Genomic DNA, 24,286 nt, shown 5'->3' on the forward strand with positions numbered 1-24,286 from the left:
TTCAAAGTGCAAATAGAGCGCTTAAGAAGGAAGCTGTGTGTTGTTTGTACACACATACCTTTAATCATTTTAGTGGGTCAATTAATCATCTGAAGGAGTGCAGAACAGTAAGCATATTTACTCACAAAGACCCACTGAGTTCAATGGGATTTACTCAGTAAGTATGCTTAAGATTGCAGTTGTCCAACCCCATTCTATGCATATTTACTTAGAATTAAGTCTCATTAAATTCAGTGGGGCTAACTCTGATAAGTGTACAGAGGGGTTCACCCTTAACTGCTTGGTGATTGGGTTGCAGCCTTAATTAGTGGGGGTCAGTGTAAGGGGAAACCGTTATTGGTGAAACAGAATTAAGAGCACAGCAATTTGTTCATGAAGCTGTTTTGATTCTGGTGTGTTCACTGTCATAGCTCAAGACAAAAATACTAAAGATAATCTTTCATCCAAACAATAAATAGCAGCTTCTGTTGATTAAATTAATAAGCAGTTTCAAAGTTCCTTTGCTATCTCACAAAAGTGATCTAAGTAGAGGAAAATTACTTAAATGTAATCAATCAATTAATCAGTTAAAAGTCAGGTGAGCAACAGTGTAACCCTAGACATGTCTAACCAGAAGTACGTTCCACTAAGTTATTTGGGCATTACTGCCACGTAAGTGAGAACAGGATTGCAGCCTATGCAACAAAAAGGTATTTAAATCAGTTGATAACTACCCCTACCCACCATTTGAAACCCAATTACTCTACAAAAAAGGATGAGAAACTTGTGGCCCTTGACTAAATCTAATGCAAGTTAAGGGATCCTGGACAACAGAAGAATGGGAGGATAAAAGGGGGGGAAAGCTGAAAAAGAAATGGAATGGGGGGGAGATCAGTAGTGGCACATTTGAGATACCCTGGAGCCTCTCTTCCAGCACTGATGTTGCTGCTCATTACCTGAAGGGGACTGTGATGATGTCAGGGTTGTGCAGTTGCGCACATGAGGCCACTGAATTGGCCCAGCCTAGGGATCGAAAGATATGTCCATTTTGGTTCTCTCAGGTTATCACTTTCCAAATCTTAAATTCAGTTCTCCACATTTTGCAGCAATTTGTGAAGTGTTTTTTTTAAAATCCTCATGAAAATTCTTCAGCATTTTAGTGATTTCTCTTAATAAACACATTTTGTATGCAGTTTTGACTGATGTACACATTTTTTGCAAGCAGTTTCTCCTAACATAATGCATTTTATGTTATTTTCACTAATATATATATATATATATATATATATTTAATTTAATTTCTATACCGCCCAAAGCCAAAAGGCTCTCTGGGCAGTGTACATAAGAGTAAAACAGCATAAAATACAAAAACATAGAAATAAATAGCAAACTCAACAGAACAAGTAATTAAATAGCATTAAAATACAATAGAATACAATAGCAGCAGTCCAGCAGGAAGGGTGGTGGTGGTGACCGCCAGGGGAAGCAGCACAGCAGCAGCAGATGACAAGGGCTCTCCCTCCCTGGCAGCGCAATGTTCCTCTTCCTGCAGGCAGAAGGTCTCCCAGGCCTCTCAGCCAGCCAGCCTATATATCCCTTCAAGGAGGGACAGGTGGAAAAGGTTAGCCACAGCTGGCTGAGTACCTGGGACCTGGTCCTGCAGGGCATGGCAGCTGTTAATAGCAGCAGTCCAGCAGGAAGGGTGGTGGTGGTGACCGCCAGGGGAAGCAGCACAGCAGCAGCAGATGACAAGGGGCTCTCCCTCCCTGGCAGCGTAATGTTCCTCTTCCTGCAGGCAGAAGGTCTGCACATTCATAATATATGCATTCTTATAAACATGGTTTGGTTAGTGAATTGCATCACCAAATTCAGATACGTGCAAATTTCAAGGGATAGCTGTGCTTCAGTTGGCATATTGTTTCAGAAAGTGAAAATGTGATAGATTTGGCTTTAAATGCAGACTGAATTGAATTTCTCCCCCATCTCTAGTCAGCCCCACCCCAATCCCATCCACGTAAGCAACAGCAATTCCAGTGTTGGAAGGGTAGTTCTGTGACTCCACATGTGCTGTCTGCTACTTACTCTGCAGAGCAATCAGCTCAGACCTTTGGCAAGAACTGTCTGTTGCTCTCACAGAAACTCACTGGGTGGAGAGGAAGGGATAAAGAGAGAAAGAAGGGAGTGGGAGAAAGAGAAAAGGAGGTGGCTCCACCCACTTTAAGCTCTGACTCCACCCACTGCTAGCATACAGGCCCCTACAGAGCACTCCTGAGAAGACGTGGCACTCAACATGGAGGGAAAAAGATACCATCCCTTTTTTCCCCCATCCTGGCTTGGAAGACATTGAATTCATTCATTTAATGAACCATTTAGAAAGGGAGAGGAAAAGGTGTTACTTTATGTGTGTGTGTATAAATAAGCAAGCAGGCATTGAGATATATGTTGACATATATGAGACATACAGAGAAAATGAAGGGGATGTTCAAGTTACACAGCTTCGATTACGTTTTCAAATCTACAGAACGGTTTCTCAATTAATGGTTCCTCAATTAAATAATTTTCTGCTGCATTTATCAGTCACTTTAAGGCTGCCATCCTATTTTGAGCTCAGTGGAATGTACTTCTTAAAAAAACCCAGTATTGTGGCAGGCTGTGCAGTTTAGGTTTGGACCCCATTTAAATCCAAGGCAACCTTGCCAGTGACTTTAATAGGGACATGATTTCATTCCATCTGATTTCAGCCTTTCAGGTTTTGCTTGATGTTTAAGGACTTTCTGGTCCCAGCCTTCTGGAATTCAAGAAGTTGCAGGGCTGACTAGACTGCAAATGCCAGCAATGCACAGTTTGTGTGTGTGTGTGAGAGAGAGAGAGAATGAGGTGTGTACAGAGTAGGGCTGAAACAGACTTTCAGACTTCACAAGCCTGTTTGCAAGAACTGTAAAGGACCCCCACTTTTGGTGATTTTGAGGGTTCTATAAACCAGATGATGAAGTTTCATCCTTCTTACTTAGGAGGAGATAGCAGTGACCACTGTAGCAGTCCCACTGCTCTTGTTTCCCTGCCTAACATAATTCCTTTCCCACCGACCCACATACCTATCCAGCATGACAGCATGTGATACAGCAAGCACTACCCTCCCTCTTAATTAGCTGTACATTCCCCTTAGCGGTGATGTCATGATACCAAATCTGATTGGCTACTTGGCATTACATGTAATCATGTTCACAACATGATCCTCAATTGGCTGGGATCACATTGCGAGGAGGAAGACACCTAAGTGGAAAACAAAAAAGGTGCCAACGGGGTGCCTGGAGGGGCAACAAGCAGGAACAAAAAGGCATCCTTGGGAGAGTCATTATTTGGGGAACATGGGGCCCAATGCCCCCTTTTTATGATGAAAATGTTCACAAGAATGCTTGGTGTTCTATTAGATAGACAGATCTGTGTATTTGGTTTCTCTCGGTTTCTGATTTTTCTCCCAGTCTTAAATTCAGTTATCCCCGTTTCCACATCAATTTGCAATTTTTTAAAAAAGTCCTTATGAAAATTTGTATGCAGATTTGTGTGCATCTCACTTTATATGAATGTTGTGTGCACATTTTGCCTAATATATGCACTTTTTCAAGCAATTTCTTCTAATATAATGCACTTTTTGTACATTGATTTCACTAGTATCAGAATTTATGTGTGCACGTTCCCTCAATACATGCTTTTTTGCATATTTTTGTGGTTGGAGAACTGAATTGTAACATTCAGAGAAGTGTGAATTCAAAGAATAGCTATGTTTCAGTTCAGGTATCACTTCAAGAAGTTTAAGTTTAAGTTTATTAAGTTGAATTGCAGGGCCGGAGGCCAACGCAAGTAATACAGTAAAAATACAATACAAACATGATATAAATACAATAATTTATAATCAAACAAGGGGAATTAAAAACGTGCCTAGATGATATTTGTTGAGGCGATGTGATTTGCCCGAAGTTTTCTGGCTGCTATTATAAAAAGGGATACATTATGGGTTACTTCTCGGATATGGTCAGCCATTAAGAAAACAATTTTTTCATCAGGTGAGATAAGCCAGGGAATGTCTAGCCATTTCTTAAGGAATCTAGATCTTGGTTGGATATATATTGGGCAATAGAGCAATACATGAGGGAGGTCCTCCAGTGTTGGAGAACCACAGAAGCAAATCCTTTGATCCTTAGGGACACCAGCTAATCGACCTTCCCTATCAGCATTTGGTAGGGAAAAAAAGCGTAAGGCTGTAAAAGCCTGTCTAAGAGCAGAGGGTATAGGTTGTGTGAGGTACGTAGCACATTGAGGGACGAATTTAAAACGCCAGAACCAAGGAGAAACCTTTGAGTTGGTAAGAGTTAGCATATCTAATTTCAGGGAGTAAAGAAATATACGTTCACGTAAAGATTTGTTGTTTAGGTCTGAGTTAAACTCCAATGCTGAGAGATCGTATGTAGATAACAAGTTATTTAGCTTAGAGCCCCATAGGGCAAAAGCAAAAGAGTGTTTAAGGCACAACTGAAGTAATGCCCTAGACTGAGGCTCTTTAGTAGATCTTAGAAACTTCAAAAGAGTGAAATGTATATGTGCTATAAGGGGAGGGGAGCCAGTCTCAGCTCGTATCATTGCTGCTGAGGTACCCATCGGGAGAGATAGTAAGTGCCTGAGAAAACTGTTTTGTATAGTTTCTAGGGCTTTAACAATGTGGTTATCCCAACCCCATACTGAGGCTCCATATAAGATCTGTGGGATCACCTTGGCGTTATAAATTTTTAATGCTGGGTGGATCTGATTGCCACCCATAGTGCGAAAAATTTTTAGTATTGACCCTGCTGTCTTAGACGCGAGCAGTTTAATATATTGTCGATGGTATTGCCAAGAGAGGGTGTCCGAAAAGTAAATTCCTAGATATTTGAATTCACGAGGTTGCTCTAGCTGATGTTCAGCTATATGCCAACGATGGCCTTGGAATTTCTTCCCAAATACTAAAACTTTGGTTTTAGCGTAGTTTATGTTCAAGTTTTCCTTTGAACAATAGGTCTGTAGAGATCTCAATAACTTTCTAAGTCTGATAGGGACTAAGGAAAGGAGGACCATGTCATCGGCGTAAAGAAGTGTTGAGACTTTCCTTTGGCCAATAGAGGGGGAAAAAAATTGAGGTCCTGATAAGAAAGGGATAATATCATTTAAAAACAGGTTAAAAAGCAGGGGGGCTAACAAGCAACCTTGCTTAACACCTCTCTCTACCTCGATCGGGTTGGTGAGGGCTCCAGAAAAGGGAATTCTTACCAGTGCCAGTATTCTATATTGACATATAGAATACGAATTAAATATAGAAGGCGGGGGTCAATGTTCAGTTTGTACAGCTTGTGCCACAGAGCGTTCCTGTCAATCGAATCGAACGCTGCGGCCAGGTCAACAAATGCTGCGTATAAATGTCGGGTGGGACCGGCGATGGACTGTTTTGCCAAAAAATGGAGAGTTAGGCAGTGATCGATCGGGGAGGAGCCTTTACAGAAGCCTACCTGCTCTGGGTGAATGATCTGTTGTGTCAGAGCCCAGTCTTCTAATTTAATTAAAAGAAATTTGGCGTAGAGTTTAGAAACTACGTTCAGCAGGCTGATTGGCCGGAAGTTGGCAGGGTTAGAGGGATCACCCTTTTTATAAATAGGGATGATGATGTTACATCTCCAGCCCTCGGGGATTGCACCAGTGTCATTTATTTTAGTAAATAAGCGGGCCAAAAATGGGGCCCACCAGTCGGAGAATTGTTTAATGACCTCTGGTAAGAGAAAATCTTCACCCGGGGCTTTTCCATTTTTTAATGAGTCGATCAGTGATTTTATTTCTTGGATTGAAACTGGGGGCCATGGCGGCAAATTCTTGATTTCTGACATTGGGAGAATATTGTGTGGAGACGAGATTGAGGAATAGAGGTTTTGAAAGTGAGCTTGCCAAGTTGAAATCGAAATTATGTCGGGCTTAAGAATATTGCTCAGCCCTTGTCCCGACTTTACTAAAGTCCAGAACTGGCGTTCTTGGTTCTCATTTATCGACTTTATTAAAAGATTCCAACGAGATTCAGCAAAGTCTAGTTTTTTTCCCTTCAAAAAGGCTCTGTAAGAGGCCTTCTTTAATTTGAAGGCCATAAGAGATTGGGGGGACGGGAACTTGATTGACCACTGGAGAGATTTTTTTAGAATTTTTTTGGCCTCTCTACAGTCTTGATCGAACCATTGGCTCGGTTGGAATTTACTGGAAGGAGTGTTATTTTTATTGATCATATAAGGCCTGAGTAAAGATAGAACGGATTGAAATGCCAATAAAGGGTCTTGAATTTCGTTCAAAACCTCATACCGTATTAATTGAAATGTGTCATTCTCCAGTAGATGAGCGACTGATTTGCACCTCCTGTCTGACCAAAAGACTCTTTTTTCAGGGGCAGCTGGCTTTATAGATAGAGGGTATATCGGGCTACTCTTAGGAGCCTTAAGTCTGAGTGAGAGCGGGAAGTGGTCGCTCTCAGTCCTTATGTTGACTTTAAAGTCTATAATATCTTTTAGCATCAGCTGAGAGACCAGTATATAGTCAATCACACTAGAGCCACGTGGTGTCCAATAGGTGAAGGAGCCCGAGGATTGGTCATATATAGAGCCATTTAGTATTTCCAGAAGGTGTGCTGATACGAGTTCAATTAGTAAGGAGCCTTGCTTGTTTGACTTTAGGTCTTGTATTGAATTATGGGAGGGCAGGTTTTGAATGAGGGGGGCTTGATTAGAGGAGTTGATATTAAGCTGCCAGGAGTTGCCTATTCTGGCGTTGAAGTCCCCACATAAAATGATTCTGTCATATGGGTACTGAGTCTCTATATGAGAGAGGGCTTCATCCATCCTAACCCACAGATCAGTAAAGTCATGCAGAGGAGGTAGATAAATGTTAATGCAAATCACGGGGCCGCCGCTTATGCCCTTTATCCTAAGGGCCAGCATAAAGGTTGGAAGTATTAGTGGAAGCTGAGCAGTTGTCACTGCCAAGGAACTAGTGACAAAAGTTGTGAGGCCCCCACTAGGGCGGCCTTGCTTAGTATTCTTGGTCGCCGAGATTGAAAAGGGTACGTAATCTGGTAGGATCATTTTGTCTGGGGAAGTAATCCAGGTTTCCTGCAGGCAGATTTATTTATTTAGATATTCTTTAAAATCAATGTCGAAGCATTTATTCTCCCAACCACTGATGTTCCAGGACAAAATAGTTATGGGTCATATAGAGATGATTTCATTAAAGAAAATGGGCTGTACAACACAGCCATTTTTCCTTGATGGTCCTGGTGGGGGTTGTACTTGTGGGTCGAGATTGTTCATCGTGGGGATCAGGGGGGGAGACCCTCTTTCCTCTGGGTCCAGGAATCACATTTTTGTCCAAAACCCAGGGGAGTCAATTTTTGCCCATTTAGCTAGCTCATAGGAGGAGAAATTTTTGGGAGTAAGGCCTTCTGAAGGTAGGATAGGAGGGAATTCATGCAAAGTCCTCTGCTCAATCTGTTGATGAGGGGGCTGAAAAGGAAGGAAAGCGGTCTCCAAATTAATCTTTGGTTCCCCAGGGGTGCTGGTATTAGGAGCTTGTCCAAAATCTAGAGTTTTAATTTGTGGCTCCTTAATGGTGGAGGGGATGAAGTTCGGTGATGGTAAAGGAGGTGGACTACTTTTCTTGAGTGAGATAAGATAGATTTTCAATTGTTCTAAGCGGTCTAATATCTCTTTCTGGTTGGAGACCGGTAGGGAGCTATAGGTTTCTATGAGCAGTAGCTCTTCTGGAGTAAATAAGTTCAGAGGGGCCTGCGGGGGAAGAGGTAGGTTTAATAGCGAAAGACCTTTAGAGATCTGTGCCATTGGGGGGGAAACAGAAATAAGGGGAACTAGGGGTTCGTGAGTCGAGGGGTTAAGCAGTGAGGAAATGTGGGATCTGGGATTAGAGAGAATACTAATTAAAGGTTTAGGAGCTATTCTATTTTCAAAATATCTATGGAGGGTTATTCCCTGGTCAGCTAATAATGGTCTGATAGACAGAAATTTGCGGGGTATGTTACAGGAAGAAAATTGAATTAATGCACGTGCCTTATAGCCGTTGTAGAATAAATATTTAACATTAAATATATCTGTTATAGATAAAGACAGTTTTGCTCTAAATAAATTGCAAAAATGTTGAATCCGTTCTGATTGAGAAAGTAATCCAGGCGGTTTCGGGTAGTTTTCAAATATTAGATGGGAAGGGTTCAAAACTAAGTTCCATTGATTAACCTTATTAATGGGGATCCTTTTGGGCTTTGAGAGTGCTTCAGCCCACGGGTTTTGCGGGAAATCAGTAAATGTGTTTGCCTGCTTCTGAAAGGAAAGTGATAAATCAAAAGCGTCCAGAGTTGGGGTGAAATGTTCAGTCAACGGGCAATTATGTTGTTCAGAAGAGATGGTATCTACATTAGGCACTTTCTTAGAATTGTTCAATGGCACATTGATGCGGTGGAGTGGAGGCTTCGCATTTTTTTTCCTTGGGGGGTACTCCTTTGTTTTCCCAATAGACCTTGTGGTTGCACTACCCTCCAAGAGGGCAAATAACTTATTAAAGTTCATTTTTCTCCCGGGTGAATGTTTGTAGTTCTTCACGTTGCCAGATTTCTTTTTCTTAGGTAGTGGCGGTAGACAGTGGCGTCGTTTTAATTTCCTGGGTTTTGCTCTGTGCTTATTGTTTCCCAATTTCCCTTGTTTGCTATGAAGAGAAACAGAGGGAGTGATTGGTAGATGAGCGTCTGGATGAACGTGTTCGTGATTGAAACGTAGGTTAACCAACGAGGTTAGCAGGCGGTTGGATTCAAGTATTAAGGAGTTGATAGAGTCTAAATCAAGGGCTATCATAAAAAGACAGCCTAGTAGAGTAGGACTAATTTCCTTAAGTGCTGCTGGAACCTCCGAGGTCTTACAAGGCGGTGGGACTTCGGCCTCCTCAGAGGGTGAGTCCACCTTCGTCCCTTCGTGACAAGATGGCTTCGTTGTTCTGCGCAGAAGCTGGGATGATGTGTTTAAGGGTTGGTCGTTATGCAAGCATGGTGAAAGTTCAGCTGAGTTCTGTATAAAATGCTCAGGATCATCCATGCTAATATCCAATGGTGTTTTGCGAGAATGGGTGGTTTCATCCGATGAATCAGATCTCTTTCCAGATTTTGATTCCACTATGGCAATCTCTTCTGCGAGGGTTAAAGCTGTTGGAGCAACTATTTTGTAATCAACCGGATCTTTAAAGGAAAAATGTGAGATGGACCAATCATGATTCTGCAAAGGATCAGGAGAAGTGTTCTTTGGGACGGGTTTTGATTCCACTATGGTGATCTCTTCTGCGAGGGTTAAAACCGTTGGAGCAGTTATATTGTAATCAACCGGATCTTTAGAAGAATAATGTGAGATGGACCAGTCATGGTTCTGCGAAGGATCAGGAGAAGTGTTCTTTAAGACGGATTTTGAGGAAGCTAGATACTGAGTAATGTGTTGCTGAGTCATTAGGTTTGTTGAAGGTTGCTGCAGATAGTAAGGATCTGGTAAGGTAAGGGAGGTCGTCAAAGCTAAGGGTTTGGTTTTTTTTGCCCTTTTACCCTTTTCCTGAGTATTTTGTTTATTTTGTTTATGGTTTTGTTTCAAAACCCGGGAGGAAAGGGATGTTCCTGATGTTTTCCATTGACTTCTCGTCACTACCATTCTGATTTAGTGCAATAAAAGGTTATCTCCTTTTTCCAGATGAGCCACAAATCACGTTCCTTTTGAAGGGAATTTTATAATTAAAGGCTGTGTCTTGGTATTTGGAGTGTTATCATGTTCCAATTACGTTCTTGTTTGTTTTGCATTAACTGCGTTTATCTTAGGTTGAGGAGCTGCAGCCGATTATAGCTGACGCTGATAAAGAGCTCTTCTTTTAAGCAGAAAAATACCCCCACAGCTTTTGGGCTCGGATTTCCCAGATATCTTCAACAGAGAGGAGATAGTAAATAAAATGTTCCAATTAAGGAACTTTAATACAAACTTTATGTGAGGCAGAGGATAGAGAGTTGAACGGAGCTTCTCATATCACCGCCATCTTGAATCACTTCAATCACTTCAAGAAGTGCAAATTAGGTAGCAAACCAAACTAATGTCTTCCCCATACCTTCTTTCTACACAACAAAGAAGTGATACAGGGCTCAATCCAGACAAAGTTTAACACTCTATTTAAATAATCCAATTAGCTTCAACGGGACAAGTAGGGGTATATTGTTATGTAGGTGCACCCCATTTCTGAGTGATGAGAATTTCAGAATTGCAGCATTCACCTAGGATTCAGTTTCTTTTGGAAGAAGGTCACAAAAGGCTTGTGGTGTTTTGTAATATTTGCATTCATTTACACATATGCAAGTTAAGCATAAGGTGGAGGTCCATTAACATCCCAGCTGTTCCTCCTCCTCCAATAGGCTTGTAGGAAGGAGGCTCCGGTGCCACAGGATTCCTGCAGAGAGCAAATCACCTTTCTGGTTCTCTTTCAGCCTGACTCAGTTTGATCCTCCCAAACGAAAGGCTTAAGCTCAGGTATGGGGAGCCTTTGGCCCTCCAGATGTTGTTGAACTACAACTCCTGTCAGCCCCAAAAAGCATGGCCAATGGCCAGGAATGATGAGAGTTGTAGATCAACATTTGGAGGGCCAGCGTTTCCCCACACCTGGCTTAGCTCATTCCCTTCCTTGGCCAGGTAGAAGACAGAAAGATGAATCATCTTCCCACTGCAGGGTGAAGACCTTTGGCCCTTCAGATGTTGCTGAACTCCAGCTCTCATCAGCCCCAGCCAGTATGGCCAGTGGTCAAGAGTGATAGCAGTTGTAGTCCAGCAGCATCCGAAGGGCCAAAGGTTCCTCGGCCCTGCACTAACAGCTGGGTTGATAACCATCAGTTAACATAGGATGGGTGTGGGGAACCTTTGGCCCTCCAGGTGTTGCTGAACGGCAACTCCCATCAGCCCTAGAAAGCATATCCAGTGCCTTGGAGTGATGGGACCTTGGTTTAGCAGCATTTGGAAAGCCAAAGGTTCCCCACATCTGACAAAGGGCATACCCAGGCAAGATCTGACCAAACCATTTTCTATAATTTTGCAAATCTTGGATCTTTTACAGTCTGGGTCACTGATCCTTGAGAGATCATTCAGAACAGTACCACAATCCTATTACAATATGTTTAATTCTCCCACTAAAATCAATGGTACTGAATCAACTTCAGTTGGATTGTGCCCATAGTATTTGTCCACTGAGTTGTTTATCTACATAGCATAAAGAAAACAAAGGGTGAAAGGAAAGTTGGGCAAGCCATTTTGGTTCTGGTTTCAAAAATGATCTGATAGGTCCACATTATTGGAGGACAAAGTCCCCACCCACATACCCACCCATAACTGGTTATTTCTGGAATTTTGCAGCAACTTCTGAAAGACTGTAAGCTTTTTAAAATTGAAAATGTAGCTAGCAAGGGGTACAGGTAAAGGTGTCCCCGCCCTTACAGTGCGAGTCGTTTCCGACTCTTAGGGTGACGTCTTGCGACATTTATAAGGCAGACCATATATATGAGGTGGGTTTGCCAGTTCCTTCCCCGGCCTTTCTTTACCCCCCAGCGTATGCTGGGTACTCATTTTACTGACCACGGATGGATGGCAGGCTGAGTGGACCTCGACCCCTTTTACAGGAGATTCAACTTCCTCCTTCCGTTGGAATCGAACTCCGGCCGTGAGCAGAGCTTTGGCTGCGTTACCGCTGCTTACCACTCTGCGCCACGGAGGATCTTGGAGCTTATTGGACTAGGACTGGGAATGCTGGTGTTCAAGTGCCCACTCAGCCCTGAAACTCACTGGGTGATCTTGGGCCACTCTCGTCCTACACCATCCCACAGGCTTCTTGTCAGGATATATTTCTTGGGGAGGACCATGTGTGCTGCGCTGACCTACTTGGAGGAAAGGTGGAATAAATATTTCATAGAGTAGCAAGTTTGGAAGATCTGCAAAGGTGTGTGGAGATAATGTGGGCACAACAAATAAATAATGCCACTTATAACATTTTTCAGGTGCACACCTAAGATACTTAAGGTGAACACTCATAAAAGCAAACTGTGTGAAAGGCAACAAGCCTATCATTGCAAACACATTTAAGAAATAGGTATACCTATCAAGGAGACAGGACTGATCTGAAGATTCCTGTTTAAAAAACACTGGGTTTGCTGGCAAGATTTGCCACTGCATAATGTCTGAAACAGTCTGTAGAAAGCCACCCAATGATGCTAAAATGTCAGAGATTCCATATCTTGTCCCAAGAATGAATAATGATCAGTCTATTTCTGGTCCGTCAATTTCACTTGTATCAATTAGGTCTGTTTTATTACAAAATACATAATTAAATGTGTACCATCCTAAACATATTTCATTCCCAAATATGCATTTTTAAATGCATTTGGGTACTTTCTTTCAACTGAGAACTGTAATGCAAAATTCAGAAAAGTGTGAAATCTGAAGAATAATTCCATTTTAATCTATGCATTGGTCCAGGAAGTGCAGATCAGCTCAGTTTGCAATGGAATTCTGAGAAATCAAATTCCTCACACACCTCACCAGGAATTTTTGGGCCTGGGACTTTGCCTAGTCAGCCACTGTAGATTGGGTCTTTTTAGGCTAATCAAAGGTATTAAGGAGTAGGGGTGTGCAACATCAGTCCCTGTGATTGGCAGACAGTATGAAGCCCCTGGATTGACCAGACTAGGCAAATACTATGAGCTTGGTCTTCAGCTTTTGCCTAGTCAGTAGAACTGCTTATTGCATATTAAGTTCTACCTTCCAACTCAAGCTATTGACCTGAGGAACTGAGCTGGAAGGTCCTGATTTTGGTACATCTACCCACTGCCTTGGCCTGATGGTTATATTGAGTAGAATTTATTTCCTGGATATCAGTCTTTTCTCCTTTGCCTTCAGATACCTGCATATTAAACTGATCCAGACAGTCTATAATGAGAGCAAGCATTTGCACCAAAGTGTCACAACTAACTCCACCTCACCAGAAGAGCCACTTTTGCTATGTGATCACTGTTTCAGATCACAAAAAGAGCCTATGCAAGTACAGCAGTGACAACAAGCAGTTCCCTTAGACGGCTCTTTGAAAGTTCGAACTAAAACCCTGAGCAGATTCCACTGTCCCACTGACATGGAACCACCAGCTGCCACTGCCCCACATTTTAAAGTGGTTGTGACATCAGGGCAGGGTGGGCTTTGCTGGACACCTGGGGTAGGGATGGGGAGGATTTTGTCTCACTCTTCTCTTTAGAATGGTCCGCATCAGATGGATCATGCTCAGATTGGAACATAGACATGATAATTAGATGGTATGCCTACAAAAATTTCTAGAGCATGGTTTGTTTCAATCTACATTTATTTGTTTATTTAAGAACATAAGCACATAATAAGAGTTTGCTGGATGAGGCCAGTGGCCCATCTAGTCCAGCATGCTGTTCTTACAGTGGCTGTCCAGATGCCTATGGGAGGTCCACAAGCAGGACGTGAGTGCAATTGCACTCTCCTTTCCAGTAGTTTCCAGCAACTGGTATTCAGAAGCATACTGTTTTCAACAGTGGTGGCAGAGCATAGCCATAACTGCTAGTAGCCACTGATTGCCTTATCCTCCATGAATTTATATAATCCTTTTCTAAAGCCATTCAAGTTGATGGATGTCACTGTCTCCTCAGGGAGTGAGTTCCATAGTTCAACAGTGTGCTGTGTGAAGAAGCACTTTCTTTTGTCTGCCCTGGATCTTCCAACATTCATTTCATTGGATGTCCCCAAGTTCCAGTGTTATGAGAATTTATATCCCACTTTTCACTATATGTCTCTACTTAAAGAAGAAAAACAGAGAATATACAAAATTTAAAACATAGATCAAAACATCAGAAAAACGGAAACATTAGAGCAATGTTCAGTGCAAACAACTCCTGAAATAAAACTTTTAATCTAGCATCTGAAACCTAGCAGGGATGGTGCCTGCCTGATTTTCATGGAGTTTGGCCGATTACTCATTACCTATACTTACTGCTAATCAGTTTGTTGGGTGACCTAAGATTAGGTTCTTGAGGGAAGAGGGGAGGGGCTCATTGCAAGATAATGGCTTAATTTTGAAGGAAAAGGTAATAAACAGAGATGTTCAGAACACCTGTAATTGCTTCTTTAATTTAGAGTGACAATTTCCCCATATGCAGAAGTTCATACAAAACCCCTTACACTTAAGTGTCATTCTGAGACTCTTTTGGGGTAGAGGGAATCAGTGGTAGACAGCAGAGCAGCCAGTAAGAAATTACTTCCCTGTCTATGTGGTGGAATAAATTCTGCTACGCTGCAGGAATTTGCTGGATGGAGCCTACATTTCTGTGCTTGCTTGCGTTTTTTGATGATGGTGCCCTTAGTGTTTTTAATTGCATTTGTATGCTTCGTATTTTTAAAAACAATATGTTTTTATTCACTAATAGGCAAAAAAACTTGCAGTTTAAGAACATACCTATAGCCTATAGATATTTCTATCAAACTTTAAAAAGCAGGGAAATTGGGCAGCTAGAGTGAATGCACCAGAGGAGCAGGAGACCTGACCTCCCCTCTGAGATATTGGACTGCCCTACAAATTGGTCAAAATGCAAACACAATTTGGGTTGGTCTTTCACAGTCCAATCCACTTCCTGTGTAGCTTGGAAGAATTGGGTAAATGTGCCTAGCTGCCCAATTTCCCTGCTTTTTAAAGTTTGATAGAAATATCTGTAGGCTATAGGTACGTTCTTAAACTGCAAGGTTTTTTGCCTATTCTTTCTCACTGTTTTGTTTTGAAATGAGCTTATGGGAAACATCAGAACAGCATGGGGGTATTTTCAATTTAACATTGCAGAATATGAAGAATCCATGCGGGCTATAGTATACAGACACTCTCATGGCTGTATAATAATCCTTTTGTTGGATACTTTGGACTTTTTAGGAAGGTTCACACCGCTGGCTGCCATCAGCCCCAGCCAGCATGCCCAATTGTCAAAGGCGATGGGAGTTGTAGTCTAGCTGAAAATTTAAAAATTGGTCAAAGTGATGTGCCAACTTAGGTATTAAATATTCATAACATTTCACATGGTTGCATGCAACATTTTCCCAGGAATATGCAAGGAATTGCTGGTCTAGACACACCAAAAGATGGCTACTATTAGAACATCAGTGAAAGCTTTTAGTCCATATGAAGCAACAGGCATTAGCTACCAAATCCTAGCAGCTACTAACTATATTGGTTCAGCTCTTCCCACTAGTGTCCATATTTGAGCATCAGTGGCTACTAGCCATAATGCCTATGCTCTTCCTCCACAGTATGCTTCTGAGTACAAGTTGCTGGAAGCTGCAGGAGGGAACAGTGCTCTTGTGTTCAGATCCTGCTTGTGAGTTTCTCACAGGCATCTGGTTGGCCACTGTGAGAATAGGATGCTGGATTAGATGGGCCACTGTCCTGATCCAGCAAGCTCTTCTTATGTTCTTAAGTCCCTTTGTCCTGTTTGCAGACTCTCAGGGGTGGTCCCAAACATTTTGCTTCCTGAGGCAAAGGATGATATGGCAACTGTTGAAGGAAAAACTTTCCAGACCAAAGATTGTGCTCCAAAGGACAGAGGTTTATTGATCAATAACAAAAATACCAGTATGCATAATGGGAGAGGGAGTTCTTTTGAACCTCACACTCTGCCAATCAATAGGAATACATTGCTTTTATAGTGATTGATACATCATACATACATTGTACCCTGTGACCCCTTTGTGCCAATCCTTGCCCTAGTATCCTCCCCTGAGGGCAGGCTTTTGGCATTTGCATCTCAAACTGTTTTCGTCCATTCAAAGAAAGAGGAAGGACTTTTATGCCCTTCTGACCCACATTTTGACATCTCATAAGATACAAAACAAGACATCCAGAAACACCTAAAGAAGAATACAGTTCTACACTTCACACAATATATTTTCAACATATGTGGATTCTTCTAAGAAAACATTCTTGCATCAGTTCCTCTTTTTAACACTGAGTTACCTTGATTGTGGCTCCAGAACCTTGCTAACCGCAAACCACAATCTCTTCTGACAAACTGTTAGGAGAACATCCAAACAAATATGCTTCCCCATTATAATGAACACTGCAAACAATACATTTTAACCACAGCAAATTAAACACACCTTAAAAGATGGGGTTTTAAGGGGACAAAAGCAGAATTCCTTCCACACAACCACACTCCCTTCCATGAATCACAGCTGACTGGACCAACAGGTGAATTTCACTTCAACCCTGGCAATGGGTGAACATCCACCACCACAACTGAGAGTAGCTGGGCAGCTTTGGGAAAGCATGACAGTAACATTCATAGCTCTGAACACCTACAGAAGCAAATGACCAAAGGACTCAAGAAGAGCAGCCAGGGAGGCTACCACTGCCAAGCATCTGCCACCTGAAGTGATTGACTCACCCCAGTGGTGGCTGATGGCTCTGTGTCAATGGGGCAGTGGAATCTGCTCTGGGTTTTAGTTTGAAACTAAATCAGACTAAATCAATCCTTGAAAGTTCAGATTACAACCCAGAGCAGATTCCACAGCCCCACTGACATGGAGCCACCAGTCACCACTGCTCATTCTCCCTAACGGTAGGGCCAACCCTGGAAGCACTACCTTTATAAATGGTATGTGAGTGGCATCTCCCATGCAAGGGGTGTTTCCTCTCCACCTTCATGCAAGCACATTTGCAATCAGAGTTGTTTACTGAGAGTCAAGAATTCCAATCGGGAAACTCCCATTTGCCTAATATGTAGGTCCTCTTACAAGAGAGGTCACCAACGTGGCTCCCACGGGGACCAGTGGGCCCATCAGTACCTCCTAAGGCATCCTCAGCTGGTCTCAATCAATATGCCTCCAAAAACTACAATGGTGTATGTTCAGACACACTATTCCTAATTGAATAGTCAAAGGCAAGGTAAATGGTAGAGTGAGCACCCCTGAATATTCATGCTGATAGAATGCAAAAGATCTCATTGTCATGCAGACTGTGTTCAGGCATTACATCTGAAAAGGGAATTCTAGTCACAAGTAGGGGATGTGGGGGCATGCTCCCCTGCCCCTCCTTCAGCACCTGCACATATGCTGGCCCTGCCCAATCCATCTCAAACCTTCCCGTGTTGAATGGAAAGATCTGAAGGGAGATTGTTCAGCTGAATGTGCTCAGAATCCTCCATGCAGTTGGGGGCCTGATCCCACAGAGTTCCTGGTGGCAGGGAGGATGGTTATCCATGATTAGCCAAATGCATTTACAACACCCCTTCAGAACTTCCCACTCAATGGAGAAACAGGGACATTGAAGGTGGGACTTGAGTTCGCTGCCCCGCTGCACTCTTCATGTAGTATGATCTGTTCAGACTGAATGCTGGAACGCTCCCATAGATTTGAAAAAACACTATTGTACAATGCTAACATGTGAAGGAAAAGGCTTGCCTAGAGATTTATTCCTGTTGTGCTAGTTTACAGGTGGAAGGATGTGGGGGGAATAATCAAACATTTGATCTCCCCAGCAGCTTAAATAGACCAGTCCAGCACTACGAATATCCCACACAATTTGGGTATGTCCGTTTCAGCTCTGTTATGGACTCCATTGAAAAGCATTGTGTTTGAGGTGGTACAGAATTCTGGTTGTAGCATTTGCTTGGCAATCACCATGCAAGTCACCACGTCATATGAACTGGCCCCCAGATACAGTTTCTGAAAACAACACCTATGTGAAGCGTGACAATGTTTGCTCCTAATGGCTGTGTTGTTTGTACCATGTTTCATCAAACATTAGGCAGATACTTTCAGAGCTTGAAAAATTACTTTTAAAAAGGAATAAATTAAAATTACTGTTACATGGCCCCAAAAAGAAATAAATTACCATAACAATTACAATTTTCTGAAAGGATTTCATTATTTTACTGTTACAGAAAAGTAATCACTACAATTACAGTTAAGTTGCTTAAAAAAAATCTAGAGTGCCTAAAAGGTGTTGGCCTTGGCTGCTGCACACCTAAGTAGCCTTGAACAACATTAAAAATAAACACAGAGAGAGGTGGTGGTGGTAGAATAACTGCTTTTATCCATAAGATAGCAGTGGTGGTCTCTTCGCTGGTAAGGGAGGAGGGGAGGAAAGCAGAGGCCACCAGTCAGATCTTTGTGTGTCAAGCCAAATGCAACCCACACACACACACACACTCAGCCAGTAAGCATCATCTCTCTCACTCAACCACCTCCTGGACCCTGCCCTGCCACCAACTAAGGCACACCCACCCAAGCAAACATTTTCCCCTGGGGTGCAAAACAGTTAAAACACTGCAAAGCCAGGGAGGGAAGCAGAGGCCATTTCACGCACCAAGTGCAACCACAGTATTAACACACACACACATGTCATCGTCTCTCACCTCCACAGTTTTTTTTATCTCCATTCCGCTGCTGCCTCTTTCTCCTCCTTCATCCATGTCCTTGCCCTCCAGCACCTTTCTCCCTCCACGCCATTATTCTCCACCGCCGTCCATTCTTTAACTATTGTTTTCTCCACTCTACCCCATCTCGCTCTCTTCCTCCTCCCTTGTCACCTCCTAAACACCCACAGAGCATGAGGGAAGAGTGACGCTGCACAGAACCCAGTTTGGGGCACATGATTTTCATCCATGAATCAGAGGAGCAAAAGACATCTCCTGCTACCCCCCCAGTAATGCCCAAAAGTAATGCTGTAAACATTACAATTATGCCTCAAAAGTAATAAAATCATGCCTTGTTCTATTACAATCAAAATGTAATGAAATTACCCACTCATTCCTCAAAAAAAGTAATAAATTACAAGTTATTTATTTTTTGTAACTAATTACTTCCAAGCTCTGGATACTTTGTTTTCTTACAATGAAAAGAAGCCGACATTTGATCTGCGATTTCTAAACCCCAACATGGTGGCTTCGGCAAGAGGCTGGTTAATAAAACAGCGTATTGCACAAGTAAATAGCTCCATGTTTTATGGCACTTATCCCGGTGTTACAACTCCTTTTTATCCCATAAAGGTTGTACTGCCTGTCCTTTGTGGGTCTGATGCCCTTGAGTGTGTTTGTGCACATAGTTCCAGGGTTCATTTCTGTTTGCCTTTTTAGGACAAGTGTTGACGGTCAAACATTTCCTACCTTTCCCTGGATTTAATGGTGTTTTATATCTGCACAGCATTTTTACAAAAGTTTTATATTTGTCTCTTGTTTCCTGAAGCTTGTTTACTGAAGAATTGATCTTGTACATCTTGCATTCCTGCTGTTATTTTTTTTTTCAATAATTTTTATTCAGATTTTCATAAAACATACAAGACGAAATCATAAAACATTCAAAGACAAAAAACAAAATCAAAAATAGTTAAACAAAAAAAAAAAGAAAAACAAAAAACAAAAAACAAAAATAAAAAATAAAGAGTAAAATATTGACTTCCCATTTGTCAAAGATCAAATCAGTTATAAGTCTATAATATATAACAATCCTGTCTCTTAAGTCATATTATAAAATCACTTTCCTCCAGTAGTTATCTTACTTAATCATCAAATCTCATAAACATTACTTTATTCTTTCCACAAAAAGTCAAAGAGAGGTTTCAATTCTTTAAGAAATATATCTATCAATTTTTTTTTCCAGATAAGCATATCGATTAATCCATCTCATTACTAATTATGATAATCTTATTGTCATAACCATAGTCAAAATAAACATTTCAATTAATCCATCACATCAGAATCTGTTAGGTTCAGTAATTTCAGTAGCCATTGTTCTATTATCCCTATTAGTTCCATTTTCCATCTTCCATCTTCAGTAGTCTTGTTAAGTCCAGTAATTTCAGTATCCAATCTTCCATTATCAGTATTCCATAATAATCTTGCTGTCAAAGCCATAGTCATATAGTAAGAGTCTGATGGGAATTACCTCTATCCCAAATATTTTCTTGCCATCCATTCTGAATAGGTTGCTGAAATACTGCTGTAAAATCATATCTCTGTTCTTTTTTTCAAAATACACTGGGTCATCTCTTGAAAGTTTTTCCATTGTCACATGGCTGCAGTTAATTCCATAGATTTTCTCTATATTGGGCTCCATCACATCAATCCAGTCCAGAAGATTATCCATGCCATTGATAACTTTATCTCTAGAATCTTCATTAATTTCTTCAGAGATAACATTGAGTTCCAAACAATAAATTTTATTTCTAAAGTCCATAGACTCCAAATCTTGTTCCTGTTCCACGTTTGTTCCAATCTCCGGGATCTCCTCTCTCACAGGAACCCCTGTTCCAGTCTCCAGGGTCTCCTCTCTCACAGGGACCCCTGTTCCAGTCTCCAGGGTCTCCTCTCTCACAAGGACCCCTATGTCTTTAATCTCCTGTGTCTCCAAACAATAGATTTTGTTTCTAAAGTCCATAGACTCCAAATCTTTTTCCTGTTCCACGTTTGTTCCAATCTCCGGGGTCTCCTCTCTCACAGGGACCCCTTCCAGGGTCACCTCTCTCACAGGGACCCCTATATCTTTAATCTCCTGCTTCATTTTACTCAATTCAATTTTCAGCTCCTTACAACCCTGTCGCAGGTTTTGTTTCGTTATCTCAATCTCATCCATTATTTTCTGAAACATAGTTATTTCCAGCTTCTCAGCCACTTTCTTAATTGCCATTTTAAAAGAAAAATATAGGAAAACCACTTCTTATTTCAGCAACAATTGGGTTAATACTCCAAACTTGGTGACATCACAGTATAAACAGAGCAGACAGCCTTATCTCTCCATGCTTAAGTAAACAAAATGCAGTTCCCAGGATCGAAACAATTAATGGCGGTCGTCAGGAAACAGATTCGTCAAAATAAAATAGACCAAAAAGAGAGTAGTCTCAGACAATATAATATTCTTCAAAATAAAAATCTGGAATAGAAATCCCTCTTCTGTGTATATCTTTAGAATGCAAATCCAGGACAGCTTTTTGCAACAAAAACAGAGATAAGCTATTAATTAGTGAGTAGCAGAGAGAAGTTATGGCTCCCCAGTGAGATGTCAAAAACCGATCAATCTGGCAAATCTCTTTTAAACAGCAACAATTTAAGTCAAGTAAAAGAAAAATATAGAAAGAAGGGTGCTTGCCTGTTAGTGCGTTCTCTCTTAGAAGATAAGATGAACGTTCGCTTTATCAGATAGAGCTTGTTGTTGAAAATCCGTCCCACCTTCGTCGGCTGGACCTCGTCCCATAAATTAATGAGATCTGGTCGTCCCAACAAAAATAGGCTTTGAGGTTAATCTCTTCGTTTCTCCCTACCCGGGAGAAGTTTAATCAGTCAAAAAAAAAAAAATCTGACTGATATATCTGAATAAGCTTCTTTTGAGGCAGGAGCCCGTCTCAAAAGCAGGCACAGGCTAAGTCACCCTTCCCGGAAGTCCAACAACATTCCTGCTGTTATAAGAGATTGATTGGAGCATGTGGAAGCATATATGTATATATGTGTTGGATAATAAATATATTCCTTGCTTGTTCCATACAAAAAGTTTGATCTCCATTTTATGCTTCCAGTTGCATGGTGTGAAGGGTGTAAAGTAAAAAACAAAACAAATTAAAAAGAGAGCAGCATTTTTATATGTCCATTAGAGCATATATATATTTTTGCACAGTAGCCAGGTCCCCAATCCAGAGCCTTGCATGTGCTGTACTGCAGATGTGGAGCTCCCTCCTCTAGCAATCTTCTTTTATTCATTTTAAAGGCAGGCATGACCCTTAGCGAATGCAGGAGCCCAAACCCTCCAGTTAAAGGAGTGGGAAAGTTATTATTATTATTATTATTATTATTATTATTATTATTATTATTATTTATACCCCGCCCTTTTTCCAAAACTGGAACTCAGGGCAGCTTACAACTAACAATGGGTACATATAATTTGGACATATAAAAATCTACATTTAAAATAGAATTAAACTCATTACAGCATTAAAACAATTAAACATCACCTAAAAATACCTAAAACCAATTTAAGAATAATGTAATCAAACAATAAAACAATATGGAATACCGTTCTTATGCATAAGTTCTTATGCATTGTCAAGTCTTGTGATTTTAAGTAGGATTGTCAGCTCTGCAAGTAAGAAATCCTGGACACACACAAAAAGCTGAAATGAATAAAAGAGATTGGTTTGACGCAATGTTTTATATTTCAGTTGCAGTAATAAAAATCCAGCCAATCCCTCTTTATTTGAACTCCTGTTGAATAATCTCCCATAAGGTTTTCAATTCAAATTGTTCGTAATTTTCATGGTCCAATGCCACCAGCTATCGCTGTCTGCTTGTTAGCAAAGTTGATGCAATATTTTCTGTTTTCCCCACTGAGAGTGTAGATGGTATTCACTAAGCACATTGCAGCCACGCTTCCCCCCCAATAGTTCCTCATAGGTCACAACTACAGATGGAGAAAAATTCAATTCAGTTCACATTTAAAGCTCAACCTGTCAAATTCGCACTTTCCAAAACAATATGAGAACCAAAACACAGCCATTCTTCGAAATTCGGACTTATCCAAATTTTTTAGTGCAGCTCTCCAGCTGTGACATGTACAAAAGTGTGTTATATTAGGATAAATTGCTTTCAAAAAGGTGTACATTAGTCAAAACTGCATACAAATATGTACATTAGGAGAAATTCACAATAAAATGCTGAGGACTTTCATGAAGATTTTTTTTTAAAAATGCAAATTGCTGCAGAAATGAATTTAACTGAATTTAAGATTGGAAAAATGAGAAACTGAGAGAATGAAAACTGACATATCCTTCTATCACTAGTGCAACTCTTCTTTTTGATGCAAAATAAGGACTATGCTCTAGGGCTGTGCACTGGATATGGCCAAATCCCAACTGAATCGAGCTGATTTGGACTGATCTGTATCCTGTCTGAATCAGGTTGAAGCTACTACAAATCTCTACAGAGTGGATCAACTTGTCCTGAATTGATTTGAAGAGTTTTGTACAGATCTATAGATCAAGACAGTCTCCAATAAAGCCAGACAGGGTGTCTCTGAAATGTAGCAATTATTAGTTACAAAACCATAAAAGGAAAATGCTGGGGTGGGGAGAAGGGAAGGAAGGCTGGAATGCTATCACACCACCCATCATTCACCAATCACAGTACTTCAGGGGCAGGGCAAGTCTTAAAATGCAGAAACCTCTTGTGAGTTCTGTCTCTTAGAAAGTGTTTGGTGGGGGCTGAGTGGCATTTGTTCAACTTGTGTTTGTTTTCTATCCTTTCCCAATCAATCCCAGTACTATCCTTTAAAAAAAAAAGTTTATCTTTTTATTTTATTCTCTTCACATTGCTAAGAATTATTATTAAACCTTGTGGGCATATTTAGCCATGCCTTTCTGAATTCAGTATCATCATCATCCAGGTGCTAACCACAAACAACAAGAAGCAATCAGCTTGTGTGGTTACACAATGTTATTTTTCAGAATAATAATATTAATTTCTAATTGTTACCACAGTGGATATTATTAATATTAAAGTTTTTTTAAAAATTTGGTAGATTAATCCTTACTGATAGTGAGAGGGTCTCTCCACTGCAACACAGCTTGAAGGATTGCCAAAAGGTTGTAAGAAAGCTATAAACAGAAAATAAACAGCTCCAGGTTTAAGCAGCCCCCCCTTTAAAGATCTTACTATATAATTTCCTGTATGAGGTGAGGGGTTGTTTGGAGAGGGGCGAGGACCCTTACCCTTTGCATTACCACCCCTCTCCCTTTCCTCCCTACAGTCCTTCCTACTCCTTCTCCTAAATGTCCCATGCCATTATCACCTGCTTTTTCCCTTCCCTATCTTTCTGAGCCTCCAATGCTCCTGTCGGTTCCCAGCCAGGGGAGTCCTCATCAGAAGAAGATCAAGAGGCTCTGGTCTTGGACCCAGCCATGGTCCAAGACCAGGCTCCATCAGATAGTGAGGGGCCAGGGTCCTATGATGAGGTCTGGGATGGGCTGTCTGCACCTGGGGCAAGTTCAGCCTCTGACATTGAAGCTGAACATTCTCCGAGCCCAAGGGAGAGGCCTGGCCTCCAAGCCATATGCAGACCCGGCCCATCTAGAGTGTCCAACTACAGGCCTGGACTCCTCAGGAGTAAATGGCTCCTTGTGAGTAAAGGTCTGGCTGCAGATGATC

At 41.3% G+C, this 24,286-nt stretch overlaps 1 protein-coding gene across 2 annotated transcripts in view; it reads left to right on the top strand.

Annotated features, from left to right (window-relative positions):
- Window positions 1-24,286, top strand: part of TUNAR (TCL1 upstream neural differentiation-associated RNA) — an 83,258-nt gene that overhangs the window by 30,658 nt on the left and 28,314 nt on the right. The window contains exon 1 of one of the 2 annotated variants that reach the window (XM_061613266.1): window positions 9,529-9,579. The exons of the other annotated variant lie outside the window; for it this stretch is intronic. The gene's annotated coding sequence lies outside the window, so the exon portion shown is untranslated. Of the gene's footprint in view, window positions 1-9,528; window positions 9,580-24,286 lie in introns of those variants that run through there. 2 annotated transcript variants of the gene reach the window in all.

This window comes from Rhineura floridana, chromosome 2, assembly GCF_030035675.1.
Source record: "Rhineura floridana isolate rRhiFlo1 chromosome 2, rRhiFlo1.hap2, whole genome shotgun sequence".
Lineage (NCBI taxonomy): Eukaryota > Metazoa > Chordata > Lepidosauria > Squamata > Rhineuridae > Rhineura > Rhineura floridana.